Source organism: Oxyura jamaicensis, chromosome 3 (genome assembly GCF_011077185.1).
Source record: "Oxyura jamaicensis isolate SHBP4307 breed ruddy duck chromosome 3, BPBGC_Ojam_1.0, whole genome shotgun sequence".
Lineage (NCBI taxonomy): Eukaryota > Metazoa > Chordata > Aves > Anseriformes > Anatidae > Oxyura > Oxyura jamaicensis.
The window spans coordinates 46595059-46616790 of NC_048895.1; the positions used below are offsets into that span (position 1 = coordinate 46595059).

General features: G+C 41.9%; 1 long non-coding RNA gene across 1 annotated transcript; it reads right to left on the reverse strand.

Annotated features, from left to right (window-relative positions):
- Positions 1-704: 704 nt before the first annotated feature.
- LOC118165116 lies at positions 705-15360 on the reverse strand. The gene is made up of 2 exons (XR_004749876.1): positions 14203-15360; positions 705-2490 (listed from the first exon to the last, which is right to left on the reverse strand). It is a non-coding gene; the product is annotated as an uncharacterized LOC118165116 (long non-coding RNA).
- Positions 15361-21732: the final 6372 nt, after the last annotated feature.

Here is a 21732-nt window from a genome sequence, read left to right on the forward strand (position 1 = left end):
GTAATTTAAAAAATAATTTTAAAAAATCAATCCAGTATGTCAGAGATTATTTGATGTATATTTATAAAGTTGTTATTGTTCATCAGCTGCCAGGTAACTGCAGATACTTTTCCCTTAACATTTGCTTTATTACTTTATTAATGAAAAATGGTCTTAACAAGTGCAGTTCCTATTACAGCTCCCCAGGCTTTCTTATTTTTTACTTTTCATAATTCTCAAAAATTACAAAACATCACATCTACCTTCCAGTCTCTGCCTCGGATTTCTAGAATCACAGCAGTTATTTCCAGCTATTCGAAATTAGTTTACAAATTCATTGGCTAATTTAAAGTACATCGCAGAAAATCTATTAGGGCATCTTACCATGTAGTGCAGTTTCAAACAGTAATGATTCAGCACTGAACTTTAATAGCCAATACCCTAAGAATCAAGTGGAGGAAGCATTACATACAATATAGCATATACTTAAAAAAATTATCAATATAATTAACATTACAGAAAAAAAGAAAAGTCTTAAAAGATAGTACTGAAACGGTAAACATAAGTTTATTCTTTCAGGTTTAGCCTTCCATTTCATTCCTGTCTCATGTCAATTTCTGAGTCCTATATTTGTATTACAAATTAAAAGTCAGGTATGCAGGCAGTCTCTTTGGGTTTACTTTTGTTCTTTCTTTTCAAATATATATATATATTTAAAAAGTTGGATTTTTTTTTTTTTTTTAATATGAGAGTAGGGATAACTATGGAGTAATGTTTACTTTTCTTTCAGCACAGAACAATATGGATGCTGGAATTATTTGGGTTTGTACCTACCCATGAGAACCTTGTTTACCAAGAAATATATCTTCAAATACAATTGGCAATTTTTGCATATTAAAAAAAAAAAAAAAAAAAAGTTTTTATTTATTATTCTATCTACTTGGCTACTGTACTCTCTGAATCTTTTTGGATCTTCCATATTTGCCAGAATTTAGGTGACTCACATTCCTATTAACCTTTAGTAATCACCATTCTTTCCTCATAGAATAAATCATTTTCTGACTAGGTATGATTGTTAAAGATCCTTCATCTCTCAGTGAGCTTTTCCTTCCTGTTTAGCAATGCGCTTACATCGTGCCTTCTGTCCTGAAAAGCACTTACGAAATGGTACTGTGGGGTCCCAGGTTTACAGTGTTTTAATCTCAAACGCCAGGTGTTCACAAGAAAAAAATCTAATTCCTGGTCCTACTTGGCCTCTGACAATGAAACTATGTCCTTTCCATCTCAGTTATTGTGAGAAACAAACCGCACCCCATCAAATAAACAAAGCTTTTGTCTATGCCTGTCCACATGCCCTGTTTTCATTGGTCTCGTATAGGTGCAATTGATTTGAAATTACCAACCCCTTGTTGTAAGGAGTATTCAATACCTTACTGAAGTCTCAGCTGAGGCTGTAATGCTCAACACTGAAAAATAAATCTAGCTCGTTAGCTCTTAGCTATACCTGACGCTTAGCTATGTAGCCTCTACAGGGCCAACAGGAGTAAAAAGCAGTCAAGACTTACTTCTGCCATAAAGTCGAAGATCTGACTGAACGTAGACAAGTAGCAGTCTCGCTAAGGAAGAGGTTGCCACTATTACAAAGCCACTCTTCTGTGTAGAGCTACACTATAAAATAAGTCTATCCACCTATCAGCCTTTAAAGAGTTTGTTGAAATGGATGAGCTTGGGTTTGGCTTACATTTTGTTAAGGAAACGAAAAGCAAACGTTTAAATAATACCTTTGCACTTGAAACTGATAAGAATTACCAAAAGTAACTTAAAAACAACACTCGTTCCGGATCTCCCAAACACAAAACCACATGGTTTGTTAGGAAATTCAGCCTATGTATTAAGCAGCTTGAAACAGGACTGTTTTTTTGTCTACTTTAACTATTATGCTGCAGCTATTCATAGCAACTGAGAAGGCCACTTAGAGGAATCAGATCTAAAAATAGACAGCGATCACTTTTTAATCACAGCCATACTTGATCTGCTGTGATTCTGAAAACGGCTTCATGACTCGTCACTCACGGCAAGGAGGAGGCAACTCCTCCGGCAGAGCGCGCGTTTCCCTTGCAGATGCCGGCGGGCACACAGGAACTGCCTCTCATTGTTTTGTGCTGATGCCTCTTCCAGTCTTCCCTTCCGCAGAGGAAAAGCCACGGAGGGAAGTCCATAGGAGACAATTTTCAATATGAACCGGTTGAAAGCTCCAGCGGTTTAGCACAGTAAATATTTTTTTTCTCCCGCTTTCCTTAGTGGCAGAAATCAATACAGTTGACTAATAGCAAGTCTCTCTTTCTCCCAAATGCTCTGCCATAGGAATTTCAGGGAACTGAAGCAACCGTCGGAACACCACCACTTTGCATTTCTTCTATTTTATTTATCTTTACAAGAACTGAAGGCAGTTCATGTCACTGTTCTTGTTTTTATAAGGGATTGGTAACCTCCCCTCTTCTGCCTGCATGCCTTGGAAAAAAATGTAATCTGAAGTCATTGTAAGACCATTAGCAAATGTTTGTGTATTAGAAGAGCAACTCTCAAAAGAAATGCAGATGTGCACGTACAAAAATAAGAGGCTTGAAAGGCCACAAGCCCCCACAAAGCTGTTCAAAGTAACTGACAAAGGGCAAGTCTCAAAACATACAGGTATTGACTTTTGAATCCTTCTCCTCATAAAAGTTGTAGACCAAATACAGAGTTCTGTTTTTCTTAGAAAAGAGCTTATATATATATATTTTTTTTTCTAAACAGGCAGAGAGCCTGGCTTTAGCTGCTTGCTTTCTGAAATCCCTGTCGGTGTATGAAATGTAGGTGGTATACATTATCCTTTTTGCTAAAATGAAAATAAAAACTTCCCTGATTGGTGGCTGAAGCTAATGGGAATTGATAAATTACTTTCCATCCCAGTGGACATGAAATCTCCTAAGTTTTAGATTTCAATTGAATGAGAAATTACTTCTGCAACTCAGTCAGCAGGATCGAATATAACTGTGTTTTTTTAATCTTATCAGAGTGTGACAAAAATCAGAAAATTCATAGCTTTGCGACTGCAATATGTGAAGGCACAAGTTAGAGGCACCCTGTTTAGAGAAGTGTAATTTATGAATGCCACCTCCGCATTCTCAACGCTTGCTTAAAATTTAGGGATTCTTTAGATGCTGAGAGGCAGCTCCTCCACTCCCATTGACGGCACTGCCTCGAGGGCTGGGAGGGAGCACACAGAAAGGGTCACTCCTGCCAAGCAAGACCTGCTTTCACACCTCCCCAGCACGCCTTACGCTCAAGGGCACAGTGAGCACACAGACTCAGCAGTTGGTTAAAATACCCTTCTGAGCACGAAGCCATTGGCTAGAGCTGGGACTTCTTCCTTTTTCTGTCTGTATTTGGCAACTTCAGCAATAAACACTTCCAAATGGTCTTTTAGAGAAATGTGTTGCTGATGTACGCCGGGAGGCGGGGGGAGGATCGCTAGGGCTGGTGCACCACTGCTCTCGCTTGGGCCCCAGCTTTAGCAGACAAATGAGGTCTTTTAATCAAAGGGAGAGTCCAGACCTGCACCCAGCAGAGCTGAGACAAACTGCCCTCTCCACGGAAGGCATGTGCCCTTCAAACAGCTCGAGCTGGCTGCTCGCAGGCTGTGCGCTGTTACACTCCGTCTCCCCCAGCTATAAATAGCAGCGCCAGCCAGACGTGCCTTCGGCCAGCCAAGAGCTTGCACCCATTCCTCCCGAGCTGCAACCATCTGCACTTTTGTCACCTCCAGGCCGCACGCCACAACCCTTTGCTTGGGGAGGACACCACAATACTTGCGGTCACCGTGACAGACAGCAAATCCTGGCCATTATGGTCAGCCGCAGGCTTCAGCCCCATGCGGGGCGCCTCCTCCTCTCACCTTTGCCCTCTCCCAGCTGCGAGGTGGCGATGCTCAGCCAGGGACCTCGCCATGGACCCTGTGGCTGCAGACCCCGAGGAAGCCTTTGCCCCCAGCGGTGTGGCCTGGCGAGGTTTCTCCTGGAGCAAGGCTTGTGCCGGGCATGAGCTAATTTAGGACCGTGGCAGAGAGTTCAGATGCTTATCCAGAGTTTAAAGAGCAGATGAACTTTTTATCCTGCAAAATTTGGCTATGTTTCGCAGTCCTTATTCAGGCAAAACTACAGCTGGCTTTAATGGAAGCTTTGGCGGAGGGAAAAAAAAATAAATAAATAACTGAAAGCTGCAAGATTTAACTTTTCCCTGGAATTCCCATGAGATATCTGGTTGGTTTTGTTCAGACTACAGGAGCAATTTCAACACACATTCACCCTTCAGCTTCCAGTCACAACCTGGAGCCTCAAACATTGAACTAAGTGTCAGTGAAAAATAACTGAGAGAAGCCTGAAGTGATAAAGGAAACAGAAAAACATCTTGTGCACTGGACAAACACGACCAAAACTGATTATTATTCCTGGACTTGCAGGGTAGAACTAAAGCATGCTGTCATATTTTTTTCACCAAGACACACATTTTAAATATGGATGCTATGTAAACATGAAATGTATGTGCACCACCACACAGAAAGTGTGGCCTATAAATGTGTTTGGCCTGAAATATGTATGACCAGCAACGGCTCCTGGTGCCAGACATGACAGAGAGGGAGTGCTGCTGCAGTGCACATGTACTTTGTTATTTGCGGAGGCTCTGTATGAGAAAGCCGGTCACTTCCTCTCCTACAATAACAAGCTCGATAGCTATCTAATCGTGTATGGTAGGAGTGTAACTGCCTACTTCCCACTATAGCCACAAGATACCATTTTATTTCTGGCTCATCTAGCTGTTCGGTCTGTTGTGTCCCTGAGGATAATTAGTCCTGAACTCAGGGAAACTATTTATCTTACACCGGGGATATTCTATCAAATACTTCTTCACACAAAAACTCATTTAAAAGGATAAAAACCATTCCCTGAGGAACTGAATACATTTGCAGGCTTCTAGTCATTTCCAGCAGGTGACACATCTGAAATCACAGAGCCTCCCTTTTGGTGACTAGGTGGGAGCCAATTAGCATCATTTTGAACTGGGAAAGCTGCATCACCACAGCCTCCAAGGAGCAAGTCCTCTTTGTTGTAAACAAATCTGATTTGCTCAGTTTTGCCTCCCCACAAACACTGCACAACAGTCGCAGAGAAAGTTGTTTTACAGGGCAAGCCCCATTGTCACGGAAAACATGCAGCGGTTTTTTTCTCCCCAGGAGAGGAAAAATAGATGTGACAGTTCACAACTACCACAGGTAATGGCTGCAAACTAGACTCTCTCACCAGAATTTCTCCCCAAGGCTCCTTTAAATATTCCATGACTAGCTACGTCCAAATGTATTTCCCGAAGGATCAAAGTACATTTTTCTTCCACTTGACAGAAGTCACCGAGTTGTTGCTATCAGTTTGCCCTTACAGTCCTTTTGCATCACCCGCTTGCAGAAATAAACATTCCTCGAGATTTTTCCTGATGCAGTAACTCTCCATGCCACCAGGGCTTTATTTTGGCCAGAGATGCCTGCGGTGCTTTTGCCGGAGCACAAGCATCTTGTTCAGAGCCCCTGAAAAGAGAGAGTTCGGCTCTTACAGAAGTTTGGCAAGTCTCTGACTGCAGCTAGAGGTCCATTAGAAAGAAAAATCCAAATTATTAGGGCTTGGGATATGAAGCAGATTAACCAATCTAGATGCAAATCCTGGTATGTCCTAAGGCTTAAAAAGCAATGCACACGTGCCCTGATTTCCCCACTCGGAGAACTAAAGTACCTCTAAGACACTTGTAAAGTAAAGGAGTTAAAGTACCAGCCCAACTACATCTGCCTGGGCCTTCTCCTGCATGCAAAAACAGCCCTCGTGTACTGATGCCTGATGCAACCAAAATTTGAGCAAAGCCTCTTAGGGGTCGTAGCTGAAGACTACCCCTCTCTGGAGCATGCACAGGAGGCACATGCTCTTTATGAGCAACAAAAGGTAAATCTGAAAACCTTGCAGAGTGTCGCGGTTCAGCCTTTACTAAGGAAAAATTCCCTGTTTAAGGACTGAATAATAGTGTGGAGCCAGGCCATGTTTTTACCAATCCATCAGGCTAACTGGCCATGATACACTGTCTGGATAATAAATGCCATTCAGTCCTCATTGTCGTGCCCTTTATTAAAAGCTATATGGGGAAGGCAGAATTAAAAATTACAAGAAACAGTCCACACACTGGCACCATGGTGTACAGGCTGTGACATGCTTGCTCCGTGGGAGCTTGCCTTTGCTTTGCTGGGGGAACCAGGATTTCCAAACTTAAGCAGCAAGTCAAGTGCAGGACCCCATATCACAGCCTGCTGAGCTGCTCAGCAGAAAGTTGTAACCAGTTAGAGAACAAAATGATTTTAGTATTCGTGTTGACCTAATATGGACAGATCTGCATTCATGCTGCCTAGGTTGAGAGCCTTCTGTTTTCTTCTATACGGAACTCACATTAATCTCCACTGAAATTATTCCAAAATATGATTTCTTCACTGGCAAAACTGGTTAATAAGGTTCTTGCCCTCTCTTTGATCTCAGGCAATAATTCCTATTCCTCTCTGTCGCCTGTTTCTGAAGTCATGGTTTAAGGAGGTCACAGAAGAAATCCAGATTTAAAAAAATAAATCACAGAAATTTGGAAAGGGATGCTTTTTTTGTTTAACCCTTACAAAACCTTTCTTCACCTTAGGGCAAAAGGTTGTCTCCTCCTCTAAATGCACAGCAAGGAGCACATGTTTTTTTTGAAAGGACTATCACCCTGTCACTGTGAACAAAGTCCTGGATTTGCTTCCATCTTTAACAAGAAAAAAATCCCCTTTGTATTAAGTCCTTAAGATGGGGCGAGGACGTATTCTCAGCAACACACTGCTTCTGACCTACTTTCAAGAAGGCCCCACAAACAACACAATTTGTGTGACTGAGGGGATGGACAGACTGCAGGCAGAGCTGTAGAAAGACACAAGCTTTTTTTCAAATGGGTTTGCCCTTGGGGAAATCATAACAGAAAACCAGGCTGCTAGGTACTTGAGCACCTGAGAAGATCTAGGCTTACTATCTCTGTACCTCAATTTCACCCCGTTCCAGTGTTGTAATGGGCCCTCCCTGCCTAAAAACAAGTTTGCAGGACTTCATTAATTGAGGCCAATGAAATGCTTTAAGGATGACAAATATCACATAAAGTTGCCAAGTATACTTACACATGTGCAAAGCTATAAGCGACCAAGACACGCAGACTGGGAGATATGGCAGAAGTGTGTTGAACTTGTGCTGTTGTGGGCCAAAGCGATGTAGACACCACACTCTGCAAGCCATGTCTCCATAGCAGCAAGAATAGAATTGCATTAAATGTCATATTTATCTAGACTTCATTGTGAACTTAATCAGAGCAAAGGAGAAAGAGATCCACAAAGAAACAGCAAAGTCTTGAACAATTATGATATATTAAATCCCTCAACAATATTGAAACCTCTCATGCTAAAGTTTTTCTACATTTTATTTAATTCTCTTTATCCTCCTGGGGATCTGAGATCAGGAAAACAAAAGGTAAAAGCATCTGCCTTCTGCAGCATGCATGTGAATATAAGGAAAAATATTGTCAGATACACTTGACAGCTGTAAAAATAACAGATTATCTTTAATCATTTCCTAGATAAGAAAAGGGTGTCAGCTATCCCTGGGTCACAGGCAAGGAAGAAGGGATGCTTTCAGAAATTCCTCTGAAATGAATTTTGGCAGATACTGCTTTCATAAGTGAGGTGAATTTTTCCATTTTCCACTGGAAATTGAGGACACGACAAAGCAAAAGAATAGACCTTCTTAAAACAAAACATGTATACATAGGTATTAGCATCCTGCTGGTGAAACACAGTGAAGGAAGAATAGGACTGGAGGAGCCTGGGATTGATTTTGCAGAAATGCCATATGCGTTTGGAGGCTGTCAGAAGTAGGAGACACAGTCTCAGGAGTTTAGAAGTGGAGACTGCCACATTTTATTTATTTTGTTTAAAAGTACTCCAAAATAGTTGTCCAAGGCCCTACATCAACTAAAGCCATCCCTTTCTGGGAGGCAAGTCGCATATAGTTATATATGACTATGCACACACACACACAGATATATATAAACACTGTTTTATATAAAGCACTTAAGTACCTTACTTTAAGTACCTTAAAGACTTGTTTTTAAACATGTCTAGTCTAGCCATAGCACTACTAAAATTTTTATACCGGCCTGTCCTAACCCAAGTACATGCTTTTTTGAAGTGCATGTAACTCTCATAAGATCACAGTAATTTAAAGTATCTTATCGCATTTTCTTCTGGCTCCTTATCATTACCAGCAATGAGAACTTAGCAAAGATGAACAAGGTGAAAGCTCTGCTGATTACACACAGATAAAGAATTTGTAGCATATTTAATAATAGTTTTAAAAGAGCAAATAAATGCACTGCTATAGCTTTGAGTGTGTGTGCCTAAAGCAAAGTACATTCAAGGAAAAGCTGTTAAATAGGAAAATGATGCTTTTCATATTTTGTTCTGACTTAATTAAAGTTTAAATTTCCCCTTCAATTTTCATGAGAATATATTTTTAATTACTGTATGTGACCTTTTTATATTTCAGCTTGAGTATGAAACATCCAGATCAATGAAAAGTAATTTAAAGCAACCTGAACAAATACATGCTTGTCTGAAAGAGGAGGAATGTGAAACTTGCACTCAAATTTCAGCAGCTCTTGATCCTAGCATCTCACATGGATGGTTCAGAGGGCTTAGGAGGCCTCTGGGGAGGATCTGAACTTGTACAACGAACAGAGTTGTACCCTGCTCTAACCAATAGCACAGCGTGTCATACACACGCTTTCTTCTGAAAGTTTTTTCCCCTGCTGTACTTCCCCTTCCCCTTTCTTAAATTAAATTAATGCTTTTCATGGGGAGCTGAAGTCTGAGGCGCGTGGGAAATGAGAGATTTGTGTGCCACAGGACAAGAATTTCCACCAACTTTCATGAGAATTTTCCTTCTCCCTTGCCCAATCTGTACGCATTGCAATTAAAAAAAATATAATAATAAATAAATAATAAATAATCCCTTTGTCCCTTAGTAATCATTGGTGTGGACCCAGAGCTGTTGCTGAGATAAAAAGGATCCCATTTACAGATGATACTAAATTAGAAGGAGCTGTTGACTTCATGGAGGATAAAGAGGCCTTGCGTAGAGATCCCGATAGATTACAGTTGTGTGAGGTTCAACACGGTCCAGTGCCAGTTTCTGTACCTGACACTGGGCAACCCTGGATATGCATACAGACTAGGGAAAGAGAGGCTGGAACCCCATGGGAAGGGATTTGGGGATGGGGTTGATGGTGAACTGAAGGCGAGCCAGCAGCATGCCCTGGCTGCCAGAAGGGCTGACCATACCCTGGGGTGCACCAGGCACAGCACTGCTAGCCAGTCCAGGGCAGGGACTGTCCCGCTCTGCTCCATACTGTGAGCAGTTTGGGCAGCACAGTGTAAGAAGGACTTAAAACTATCAGTGACTGTCCAGAGGAGGGCTACCAAGACAGTGAAGGGTCTAGAGGGGAAGTCAGCTGATGAGTAGCTGAAGTCAGACGGCTTGTTCAGCTCCGAGCAGAGCAGGCTGAGGGGAGGCCTCATGGTGGCCTGCAGCTCCCTGACGAGGGGCAGGCGCTGAGCTCTGCTCTCTGGGGACAGCGACAGGACCCGAGGGAACGGCATGGAGCTGGGACAGGGGAGGGTCAGGCTGGCGGTTAGGGAAAGGTTCTGCCCCCAGAGGGTGGTCGGGCACTGGGATAGGTTCCCCAGGGCAGTGGTCACAGCACCGAGCCTGCTGGAGTTCAAGAAGTGTTTGGACTGTGCTCTCAGACACAGTCTGGCTTTGGGGTGGTCCTGCGTGGAGACAGGAGTTGGACTTGATGATCCTTGTGGGTCCCTTCCAACTCAGGATATTCCATGATTGTCAAGTATCTGTTATCTTGCTTTTGTTAATCTCCAAAAGTCAAATAATAGAAACAAGAAAACACAAGAAGGTAAAACAGCTTATCAGAAGTGTATCTCACCCTCCAGCCACAGCACAACCTCTTCCCTCCTTTCATTCTGCACTGAAGGAGCAAGGTAACCACCTGGCTACAATTACATGACCTTAGGTAATAAAAGTTTAGCATAAAAGTGAAAAGCATATCTTAGATTAATATTGTTGAAACAGATTAATTTACTGGAGAACTGTTTATTAAAAATAACAGTAAACCAGAACAAGGTAAACATTTTCCACCAAGAGTAGAAAATAAATTGTAGAATAGCAACTGCAGAAACAGCAGGGAAATGTTCGAGGTAATACACAGTCAAAACCTTGTGTTTTAAAGAATGAGTCCTTAAAAATTTCATTGAGTATCATTATCAAGAATAATGCAGTACTCATAGAATGATGGAGCAGAGGGTGGGAAAGGACATGATTACACCCAGCCACACAACCTCTATTTTTCAGGCATCACTGAATTTTTCAGAGTTGACTCATTAGACAAATTAACTCTTTGTAATCAATATTGCATTGTAAATTTACACCTTCTCTGAAGATTTGAAATTTAGTTAGAATTTCATTTTTTAAAAGAATTGCTTCTGTCTGGCATGTTCAACTCATTAGTCTTATCTAGGATTTTAATTGTGACTTTTTAATCTATAAATGATAAAGCCTGAGTCATGGAAGCCATATGGAAGCATAAAGGTTACTTAAAATAGAAAAAGAAAAGAAAAAAACATTATTTCCTAAATCTTGCTAGAGGAATCTCATTAAATAGAGGGAAAAATAGGTAATCCTATATCAGAAAGTATTTAATTAGATGTTAACATGTCTGCAAATTTCTGTTGAATGATGAAATGTTGAAGGAAGACATACTGCTTTTATAAATGTGTCTATATATATGCATATATATGCACTTATATGTGCATATACATATGACAATATTAAGATACTTTTAATAGGTATATAAAGGAAAAAAAAAACGTTGACATGCTGTGTTAATTTAGACAGGTCAAGTGCCAAGACAGTCTCTCAGACTGCACTGCTTACCAGTGACTAATGCTCCCCATAGTCTTCAGCAACTGTATCACTTAAATATTGAAACAAATCAGGAGACAACTGCTCTAATATATATTTTCACAAAGATCTAGAATAAGGAAACTTTAATTGCTCTTTGAGTATGAAAGACCTTTCTTCAGTGACTGCCCCCTCTGCCCCCCATCATGCTTCCTCCTGGTTCTTACAAGGCACTGACAGAACTAAACTTGGTGAGGGATGCAAAGAATAACAAGAAGGGGTTCCACAGGTACATTGGCCACAAAAGAAAGATTAAGGAGAGCAAACTGCCTCTGACAGATGGAGAGCTCATACAACAGACACGGAGAAGGCAGTGGTACTTAACTTCTTCGTCTCAGTCTTCACTGGTGATCAGGCTCATCACATCTTGAGTCCCCAAACCTCTAGGCAGGGGCTGGGGCAGCAGAATCCCCCCTCCTGTAAATAACTAGCAAGTTTGGGACCTCCTGATACAACTGAACTACAAGTCTATGGGGCCTGATGACATGCATCCCACGGTCCTGAGCAAATTGGCTGATGTAGTCACCAAGTCACTCTCCATCATATTTGAAATATCATGGCAGTCAGGTCAAGTCCCAAGTGACTGGAAAAAGGAAAGAAACACTCCAATTTTTTTGAAAAGGGTAGGAAGGAGACCCAGGGAATTACAGACTGCTGAGCCTTACCTCTGTGCCTGACAAAATCATGGAACTGATCCAGACAAGGGTGCTGAACCGGTGTCAGGGCGATCCTGGACACGAGTACAGACTGGGAGAAGAACTCATTGAGAGCAGCCCTGTAGAAAGAGACTTGAGAGTTGTTCTAGTGAATGAAAGGCCTGACATGTTTCAGCAGTGTGCTCTTGCAGCCCAGAAGGCCAACTGCATCCTGGGCTGCATCAAAAGAAGCATGGCCAGCAGGTGGAGGGAGGTGATTGACCTCCTCACCCCTACTCTGCCCTCATGAGGCCCCACCTGGAGTGCTGCATCCAGGTCTGGGGCCCCCAGCACAAGGAAGATGTGGACCTGTTAGAGCAAGTCCAGAGGAGGGCCACAAAGATAATCAGAGGGCTGAAGCACCTCTCCTATGAAGAAAGGCCAAGAGAGGTGGGCGTGTTCAGCCTGGAGAAGAGAAGGCTCCAGACCTCATTGCAGCATTTCAGTACTTAAAGGGGTCTTATAAAAAGGATGGAGTGGGACTCTCTTCTCAGTTAGATAGTGATAGGACAAGGGGGAATGGTCTTAAACTAAAAGAGGACAGATTTAGATTAGACATTAGGAAGAAACGTATCTTCACTGTAAGAGTAGTGAGGCACTGGAACAGGTTGCCCAGAGAAGTTGTGCACACCCCATTCCTGGAGTTGTTCAATGCCAGGCTGGATGGGACCTTGGCCAACTTCATCTAGTGGGTATCATCGCTGCCTATGGCAGGGGGGTTGGAACAAGATGATCTTTAATGTCCCTTCCAACCCAAGCCATTCTTTGATTCCTCTCCCACAAAACCCAGCTCAGTGTTGCTTGCACAGGTGGTTTTGTCAGGCCAGTTGCCACTCCAACAAAAATAGCTACATTAACAGCAACAAACGAGCAAGGTGATTTTTAGCTGGAGTAGTCCCTTGGTTTCCCTGGCTGGTATCCACACAAAAGTGGGGGAATTAAAAGAGCTTAACTTCATACTGCTCTTAAAAAAATGCTTGTGAAATAGTGTAATGACACACAGCAGAAGGGGTGTCATAACCCATGGCTGCACATAAAGGTGTGAGCAACTTTGACATCATGACAAGTAGACACGTAAGGTCAGTGTTTACCAAAACTTTTCCCTATTATCAGTTTAAAATCTTAGAATCACTAGGTTGCTATCACGCATTCCCAAACCACTCCTAGTACGCAAACACCTTAACCGTCAATAAAAAGATCTACTGGACTGACATGAATCTAGCATGTAAAACCCACCTCACAGAGAATCTGAGCCTAGTCAGATATCATATTACGTAAAATATCCTTAATGCCCAAATAATCTACCCACAGAGAAGGGCTTCACTTGAATCCTGCACCAAGGACAGAAAGATCTTTTGATTCCAAAGGAAAGGTCCATGGCTGATAGGATACCACTTGCATTTTCCACACCTAGGGACAAGCTGCAATTCAGCTGAATTAAAGCCTTCTTGACAAATAACTCATGGTCCAGGCATGGGGAAATATGGTAATTGAGGTGTGCTGGGTGGAATATTTAGAATGATATGTCAATATTCCAAATAAGAATGAACCTGAAAATCCAATGTGATGGATTTAGAGAAGCCAGGATTTTTTATTTTTAGTGAATAAATCTCGGTATTGGGACTCAGGTGATTGATCCTAATCCCATCACTGCTTCAGAATGAGAACATGGGCAAGTCACTTTACTAATTTTATTTCGCATTAGATATAATACTGTTCCCTTCAGCAGAAGGCTTAATGATGCCCAGAGAAAAGATACTAATAATTTTATTTACCTGTCTTATTTATTCACGTAGACTGTGATGCAATGGAAGACCAAATGGATTTACCAAAGTTGATCTTTTGGATCAGAGATAGCCTAGTGCAAAGGGGACAAATTATTTCAGAGGAAGTCTATTCTAGGTAGCCTCACAAGGGTATTAGTCATACCAATGACTCAGAAAAGGTAACTCTGATTAAAGCTATCAGCAAAAAAATAATATATGATTAAGGCCAGTTTCTGAGCACTTTAGAACATAACATTGCTAATAGCTTTTATTTTAAATTAAAAGCTACTATTCAGTGAGATTGGAGGCACTTGAAACAGTATCAGAAAGTCTTTTTAGCAATCACCAACCTAACAGTAATACTATGTTGCACACATAATATCTAACATAGATTTAACTACCTCTCCTAATAGCTGAGATAACTCTCCCAACATCAAGCTAATACAAATGACAAGGTGTAACTTGATAGGCCTGAACAATTGACAGGCCTACAGATTATAACTGTCAATGAGATATTTTTAGTTCAAGGTAATACAGCTGCTGCCTCAGCCAGTTCAGTCTCAATCTGCAAAAAATCATGAAACTTGTTACCTGTATTCTCCAGGCAGCCTTGTCTAAGGCCAACTATTTCCTCCACTATATACTTTGGCCTGTTACCCACATGCCAAAGCAACGCTGCTCCTGACTTTAAACCAAAAGGAAAGGGCAGGACACCTGTTATCGGTGTGTCTCATTAATGCTCATTTCAAGAGACAGGTTTATCTGTTTAGCTGAAGAAAGTGTTATCAGGTGCCTTGCAAAAAGCTATTTCAATCATTTTGTTCTATCTTCCCCATCTATGTCTTGCTTTCTTTGGAGAAGGAATGGGATGGGGCTGAGGAGAGAGGGTTGGAATGAACAATGAAATGGAGATCGTAAGGCAGTACCAGTATAGATTTTTTCCAGAATTACCTCTAATCCTTGACATTAGGTTGCAGGCTCTGTTCTTCTGTAGGAATGAGATCATGTCAGCTTGGTGATGTCCTGGCAATGGGACGGTAATAACAAGTCTACACATATTCTCTCAGATTTGTCAGAAATGACGAATATCATTCTACTAGAAAGCTCTGCTGACAACCATGGGCTGTGGCAGAGCAGAAAAGCACTACCAAAGTGACTTACTGACTTTCTGGAGAGATGCAGACTGGAGCGCAACAAGGAGTACTAAGCATGGCATACTCTCCACCGTGTGAGAGCAGTATGGAGCTGTTAGTCTTGAGGCACTGGTCAGACAGAAGTATAAACCACTGACTGCCAGAACCAGCTCATCTCTTTTCCCTGATTTTTTTTTTTTTTGAAAATGGAAACTAATAGCAAACTTGTCTCATTCCTTGCAAGATTTAACTTTTGTTGCTTGCTCATTTAAAGGAGTAATCTTTTTGGATAAATCTTTTTGATGCCTTAGTTTTATAAGCTGTAAAGAGTCAGACATCAATGGGCAGGACAGATCCAACCAGTGCAGAAAAGAAGGAAATACAGGTTCATGGTATTACCAACAGCATCATTAAGATCATTTAAATGCATTTTCAATGCATTTTTAAGGCCAGTGTGCATGAAGCAAAAAATTGACAAGCATATTGAAGTTATGTTGAAGAGTGAAATATGTCAGTACCCATCAATAAACTCCATTTCACATGATACATTGGACACATGTCCAGGATGTGCGAGAACTGTGATTATAGTGCACTTCAAACAGGCAGGCCCAGAAAAAGTGCCTGAGAACTGAATGGAAGATAATTCCTAAAACATGTCAGCACAGCAGTCTAGAGACATCAAACATGGTGGTCTTAACCACTGGACGAGTCTGAAAGTGGTGGAAATATTTAACTTTATGATGCAATGAGGGGTAGAACAAGCCTGGCTGAAATGGAAGCTATAACCTCACAGATGAGTACAAAGCAAAAGAGGCATAGGCCTCAAACACAGGCAGTTCTAAGAAAAGCAAGTCACTGGCCATTACTTGGAAGCATGGCTTATGGAAAAGGAGAAGAAATCTTAGCCTGGAACACCGCCCAGCTGCAAGAAAAATAAGAGGGAGAGGTCAGGGCCTCCAATATCATTCAAGTGCTTTTAGTAACGAAGTGAATGTGGTCAGACAGATCTCTGCACTGCCTGTGTTGTCCCCAGGCAGTCAAGCTAAAGCCCAAATGTCTCTGAGTCCAGGTGTAAGCATTGTACCTGGCTGTTTGGCCCCTCTCCACACAAGGGCCTAATTAATTCATTGGTGTAGGTGTGAAGTGCTGCCTTTAGGTAGGAGTCGGTGGCTGGGGGTGGCTGGCTGGGCCGCAGCTCTGCATGAAGGGCTGAGCACAGAGGTGAAATAGCTCTGCTGCGTGGTTCCGACCCACAGCGCAGCGCTGCCATGGATTAAAGCCAAATGTTGTGGGATGAACAGGCAGGCCGTGCTAGTAAAAAGTGAGAAACAGTCCATCTCCTCCCTGCAGCACCACCCCTGCATTGTCCTCTCCAAATAAACCCTGTGTCCACTTCCAGGCACTGAGCCTCAGTAAGGCCATGTACTTGGTAAAGAAAGCTGGGAGGAGGGTACGGTGTATTGTCAGACATCTAGACATGATGGCACATGAGAAGAAAGAGTGGCTGTTTACTCCAGGGAACAGACAACCAAGGGAGGACACGATAGTGCTTTTCTAAAAGGGTATGGCAAAGAACAAGCAACTAAACATTCTTCATCTCCATCGAGGGTAGGATAAGAAGTAATGAGCTCAGGCTGCAGCAAGAGAGACGTAGTTTAGACATTAGAAAAACTTTCTAGTGATAAGGGGAGCTAAGCACTGGAACAGGTTATCTAGACAGGCTGCATGCTCTGTCATGGGAGGATTTTTAAGGCTGGTTTGGACAAACAAATGACACAGGAATCCTGTCTCAGAAAGGGGGGATGAGACAGCTTATATTAACAGGCCTTTCCCAGACCTGCTTTTTGCTGATTCCCTATCTTAAACATAAAACCCAGCTGTGACTCTTTGGAGCAGCTTATGTGAAGCACAGAGTGGTTTAGATGTTTCCTAAATGAGTTTTCTAAAAACAAAACAAACCAAAATCTTTGTGCTGCAAGCTCTTACAGCTTTTTCTTCAGTCTCACCATGCTTGACCCATTTCTTAAAACTCTGGCTCCTGGAGTCAAGCAGATTCATGAAAGCTAAGCTTAAATAAGCAAAAAATGGTCTAAATTTATGGAGCAGGATAAAATGAAATAAAACAGATTACAGGCATGACAGAGAAGTACTTCCAGCAGTTATAAACCCACAAGAGAAGCAAAATTTGTTATTTAGCTTCAAAATCAAAAAGCAGTTGATTAAAAAAAGGTCTTATGATTGGGACTGACTCAATTTTTCAGGGTTCATGTTCAGTGTTTAATGTTTTTAATGGTCATCTTCTGCGTTAAGTTTAGGCCTGAAGTCAGCAAAAAAGGGAATTGTGTTGCTGAATGACTGATTCAGAAGCCAAAGGTCCTTCACAATGAGAGGCATAGAGGTAGGGACCTGGGTGTCCCCTTTCCAGCCCAAGAGAGGGGGAACGCAATGGAACCAGCAAGGAACTTTTTTTTTTAAAAAAAAAAAAGTGGGGCGGGTGGGGTGGGAAGAGCAAATGTGTTCTGTCGTAAAAAAACACAGCTAAGAAAGTGGAACTTCTTGGCCCAGGATGCTTTGGATCCTACACATGCCCACGTATCTCAGCCTCCAGATCAAGAACTATCTGAGCTTAAATGGTTGGTGTCTGGGGGGGGGGGATATCTGGGGAAGCACTATGCTGTGTTTCCTCATCTTTCATGGTCTACTCCCAGGCAGCTGTTACGGGTCACTGATGGAGACAGGATACCATGCCAGCCTTTCAGTCCGACCTCAGAAAGCTGCTCTCATATTCTTCTTCTCATGTTGTGGTCCTGAAGAGATGAGGCATACTGGCAAGGCCTCATGAGGAAATCTTGTATCTGTTCTCTGAATATCACACTTTTATTTCCAAGGCTGTCAATCACACCCTACCAATAAATTCCCTAAATAAAAACTTCTAAAATAAATAAAACCTACAAATAAAACTGATAGTGCAGAATTAGTTGAGTGCATGAATATAATGATACTTATCATAAAAATCTGTGCAGTGTGAGTTTTCATCTGACCCCATCATCACTCTGCAATCTTTTTCATTATCATAAATCAAAAAGCATTGTTTGCTTTAAATCGCTTGCTGCTAAAAGATGAATCACCTTTGATTTCCTGAGTTTTGCTTACGGCAAAAAGAAAAAAAATAATAAAAGCTTTCAAAACTGCAACAGTAAAAATTCCTGGTCTTACTTTGCATATAAAAAAAATCAGAGAGCTCTAAAATTTAATCTAGCAAGCAACATAAAAATGAAACAGAACTGTGATTTAGGAAAAAAAATATTTCTCCATCTGTGGAGCTATTAATCTACAGTTTGGTCCAGAGAGTGCATATACAGCAGTCTGTGAAGAGGGACCTCAAGCTCTAATGGCTTGAAGAAGATAGTTCCTCAAATGTTTAATCTAACTACAGGTGCATATCTAAGCTTCTCTGTAACATCTGTCCCTGTGGATAAGAAACCACTAAGCATCCTGCACCGGATTGTGCAGACACCAGCTATGTCGCTTAAAGCGTATCCTGTGTGCTGATGACTGATGTGCAAATCACCCCAGGCTCCTCAAGAGGCTTGTCCACCCAGTTCTTCCTATCCAGAGAAGCAGAGCCCTCCCCTCCCACAGACCTGACATTGCACCCCGTGCCCACAAGTGCAATTAGATTCGTGCCACTTTTTCCGAAGTCAGGAAAAATCGGCCCATTTAAGAAGTCAGTTGAACAAACTGATGAGCCCAACGGGCTGGAACAGCAAAACAGATCACAACTTGGCGTAAGTCATCCCCAGGGGGGAAACGCAGAAGAAATATGTTGCATGCAGTTGTATCTAGGTTTGTTCTGTGACAAAAACGCTCACAAGGAAAGAAACAAGCAAAAATAAAACAGGCTTCATTCTTTATGTCTCCCATTAGCTAGAACCCTCATGGCAATTCCCATCAATTTAACTTTTGGATGTCTGGATACTAGCCAGGGAGCACTCAGCTTCCATATGCTCAGCAAAGAGAGCAACAGCAACGATGCAATGCTGTTGTCAGGCGAGGCAGGTAAATCACTGCATATTTCTCTACAAGCCCAATTTTCTGAAACTTGCCACTCAACTTTAGGAAACTGAAATTAGCAGGGTTTGGTAAGGAGCCTTGGATGTCCCACAAGCAACTCTAAATCTCTTAACACGCCTGATGGAGCTGGTTGTGTTTATCCGCTTAGCCGTATTTGTTGACCCTCTTTTATGCCTATGAGGGAAAATGTTTTCCTGCATGGTGACTAATTATTCTTTGTCCCTGGGAGGCAGTATAATTTGAGGGGGGCTGGAGTCGGGTGCATGTATGTTGTAATCTCAGTTCTGTTGATAACTGTCCGCAGGGAACTCAGTTCATCTCAGCCTCACCTTCCCTTCTCCCTGGAAAACAGAGACCTTATGCACAACTGTGGGGAAAGTGTGCAATTTATTAAACGTATGAAGCAGTAAAAGAGCAATTCATCTTGCTAACTTTAGCTGTCTGTAAGTCAGTATCTGGTCTAACTAGGCTCCCTCTACAGCCCAGGGACAGAGAGAGGTTGGATAAATCACCTCCTTTTCCTCCACTGATTGTAGAAGGAAGCCAGACATCTGGCTTTTAAATGTCTGTGTTTAGGCAAAATTAATTCTATCTTAAATGTCCAGAGTCATAGTAAGGCCCAGGAATCTTCTGCTCTTGGCATGTCCCAGCCTCCTCTATTATAAAGCTGAAGGATGCGCTCATGGTGAGCAGGCTCCTGCATTTTTCTTTCCAGAAACTGCACACATTCAGCAGCATTCTTTTCCTTTACTTAGTCCTTGATTATTTATTTGAGACATTAGGAGAACATCATTCCCTGGCTTTGATCTACCACTGCTGCTAGGCTGCCAGCTTGCTCCTTTCTGGCAGCACACCAGCACCTATGAAGTACACAGGTAGGCTTTTGTAAGTGAGCATCTCATCTCAGACACAAAATAAGATTATAGTTGTAACATGCCCACACATGCCCAATATTAGCAAATATTCCTGTCACTGTACAGGCAACCAATACAGACCCCACTCCTCACAACTTTTAATCAAAAGTTACATTTGCCTTTTGGAATTACAGTGGGGGAGAGGGAAAGAGCATGCTGTAGAAGCCCACTGTGTCTCTATAGGACAGAATACCCCCAGATCCTGCACATCCACAGCTATATTGCAGAACACCCTCAAATCCTATATATGCTGAGCAGACATCAAAGAAGAAGGGCTTGTGGTCACTACTGCCTGATATTGAATTCACATGCAAGTCATAAGGGTCTTGTACTAGGTTTTGAAGTCTGACCCATGCAGTCACAGGATTGTAGTCTTTGCTTCTCTCTTGGGTGGTATCTTTCCCTTACAGCTGAATGTTCTCTGTCTGTGCATCTCTTCATTGTATGGATTAATAGCCGGTACTTCAAAAACAGCTGTTGGTGAATCTGGGGTGCCTTTTGCCCTCCAAATCCCTTGGCTGAGCTAAAATTTTCTAATGTAATATGTTACTTCCATTAATGGTAATAAGCAAGCATTTCTAAAGCAATTTCCATAATCAAAGTTCTCCACTCAAGAGCTCCTCTGGAACTATCAGCTGACTTTGCAGGGAGGAAACCAAGGCAAAAGAATTATGCAAAATGCTCAAAGCCACAAAGTGAGTCAGACTCCAAGGCACAAAAACAGAAAAAAAATAAAAAAATTACTTCTCCTATCTGTGTTTATGCCCAAAGGCAATCCCTGTCTTTCACAGCCAGGGACTAATTCGGATACCAGTTACACAAAGACAATTCCACTGACACTTTCAGAGTTAGCCCTGATTTACTGCACCATCTGTGAGATCAGCATGCGGCACAAGACACTCTTATGACTGGAAAATACTTTACTGACAAGGAAAATATATATACATATTCCTTCCTGCTCTCTATTGCTAATCTTTAATGGCCACCTTTCTATAAGCACTTTCAGTCAAATTCTGACTGAATCAGGATTTTTTTCAAATTTAAATAGCCTGGATAACTGGGTTGGGCGCGTTGCATCATACTGGGCACACAACTCTTCAGCATGCAGCTTGATCTTGTCAAAGAACTTGTCCTAGTACTTCTCTTCTGCACTTGATTGTATTCACTGCTTTTTGGTAATACAACCATCACCCGGGTTTTGCCACTCGCATTATATTTCCCCTCTTCTCAGCTGTAATAACTACCTACTTATTGAAAAAGACAAAAACAACCTGCAAACAAAACCCTGTATCCTCTGTCTACTCGTTGATTACAGGAAAGTCCTGAATTTTACCTGGAGAATTTTAATGAAGCGCTGATGCCTCACTGAATCGTTGAGGCTCCTATGTTTATGCAGACTTAAGGCTGAATGCATTGAGCCTGAAATAAAATGTTTACTAACACAAATAAACAGAATCAGTCTGCAACTATCACGTATTTCAAGTCCTTCTCCAGCTTCATCCTGTCTTTTTTAAGGTACACGTGCAAAGTCATTAAGAGAAAGACTACCTGATCCATGTTAACAAATGCGAAACAAAAACACTGAGATGAAATTACTGCAAGGGCTTGGTGAAAGATTCAGTTGCGCAGGGGAGTCTGCTCACTAAGTTTCAGTTTAGACAAATTCCCTGTATCTCTGGCTGTCAGAATTTCAGAGCCATTGCTGTTTCTTCTCCACTCTGAGCAGGTACCTTACTGGGAAGATGTCCCCATCTCTGATCTTTCCCATGTTACAGATTCTAATGTAAGTGGACAAAAAGTCCAAAGCAAAACAAACAAACAAACAAACAAAAACTACTTGTTTTGTTCTAACAGGCTGTGTCCTTCCTCCCTCCTCCTCCCCCCCTGCTCTTCAGACAACAAAGGGAGTAAAATATGAGCGATTTCACTCGTGCTTTCCCTTGAGTTTCTGAGGTAGCTTTGCAATGGAGAACAGTCTCTGTGTCCCGTTCAGGTTGCTG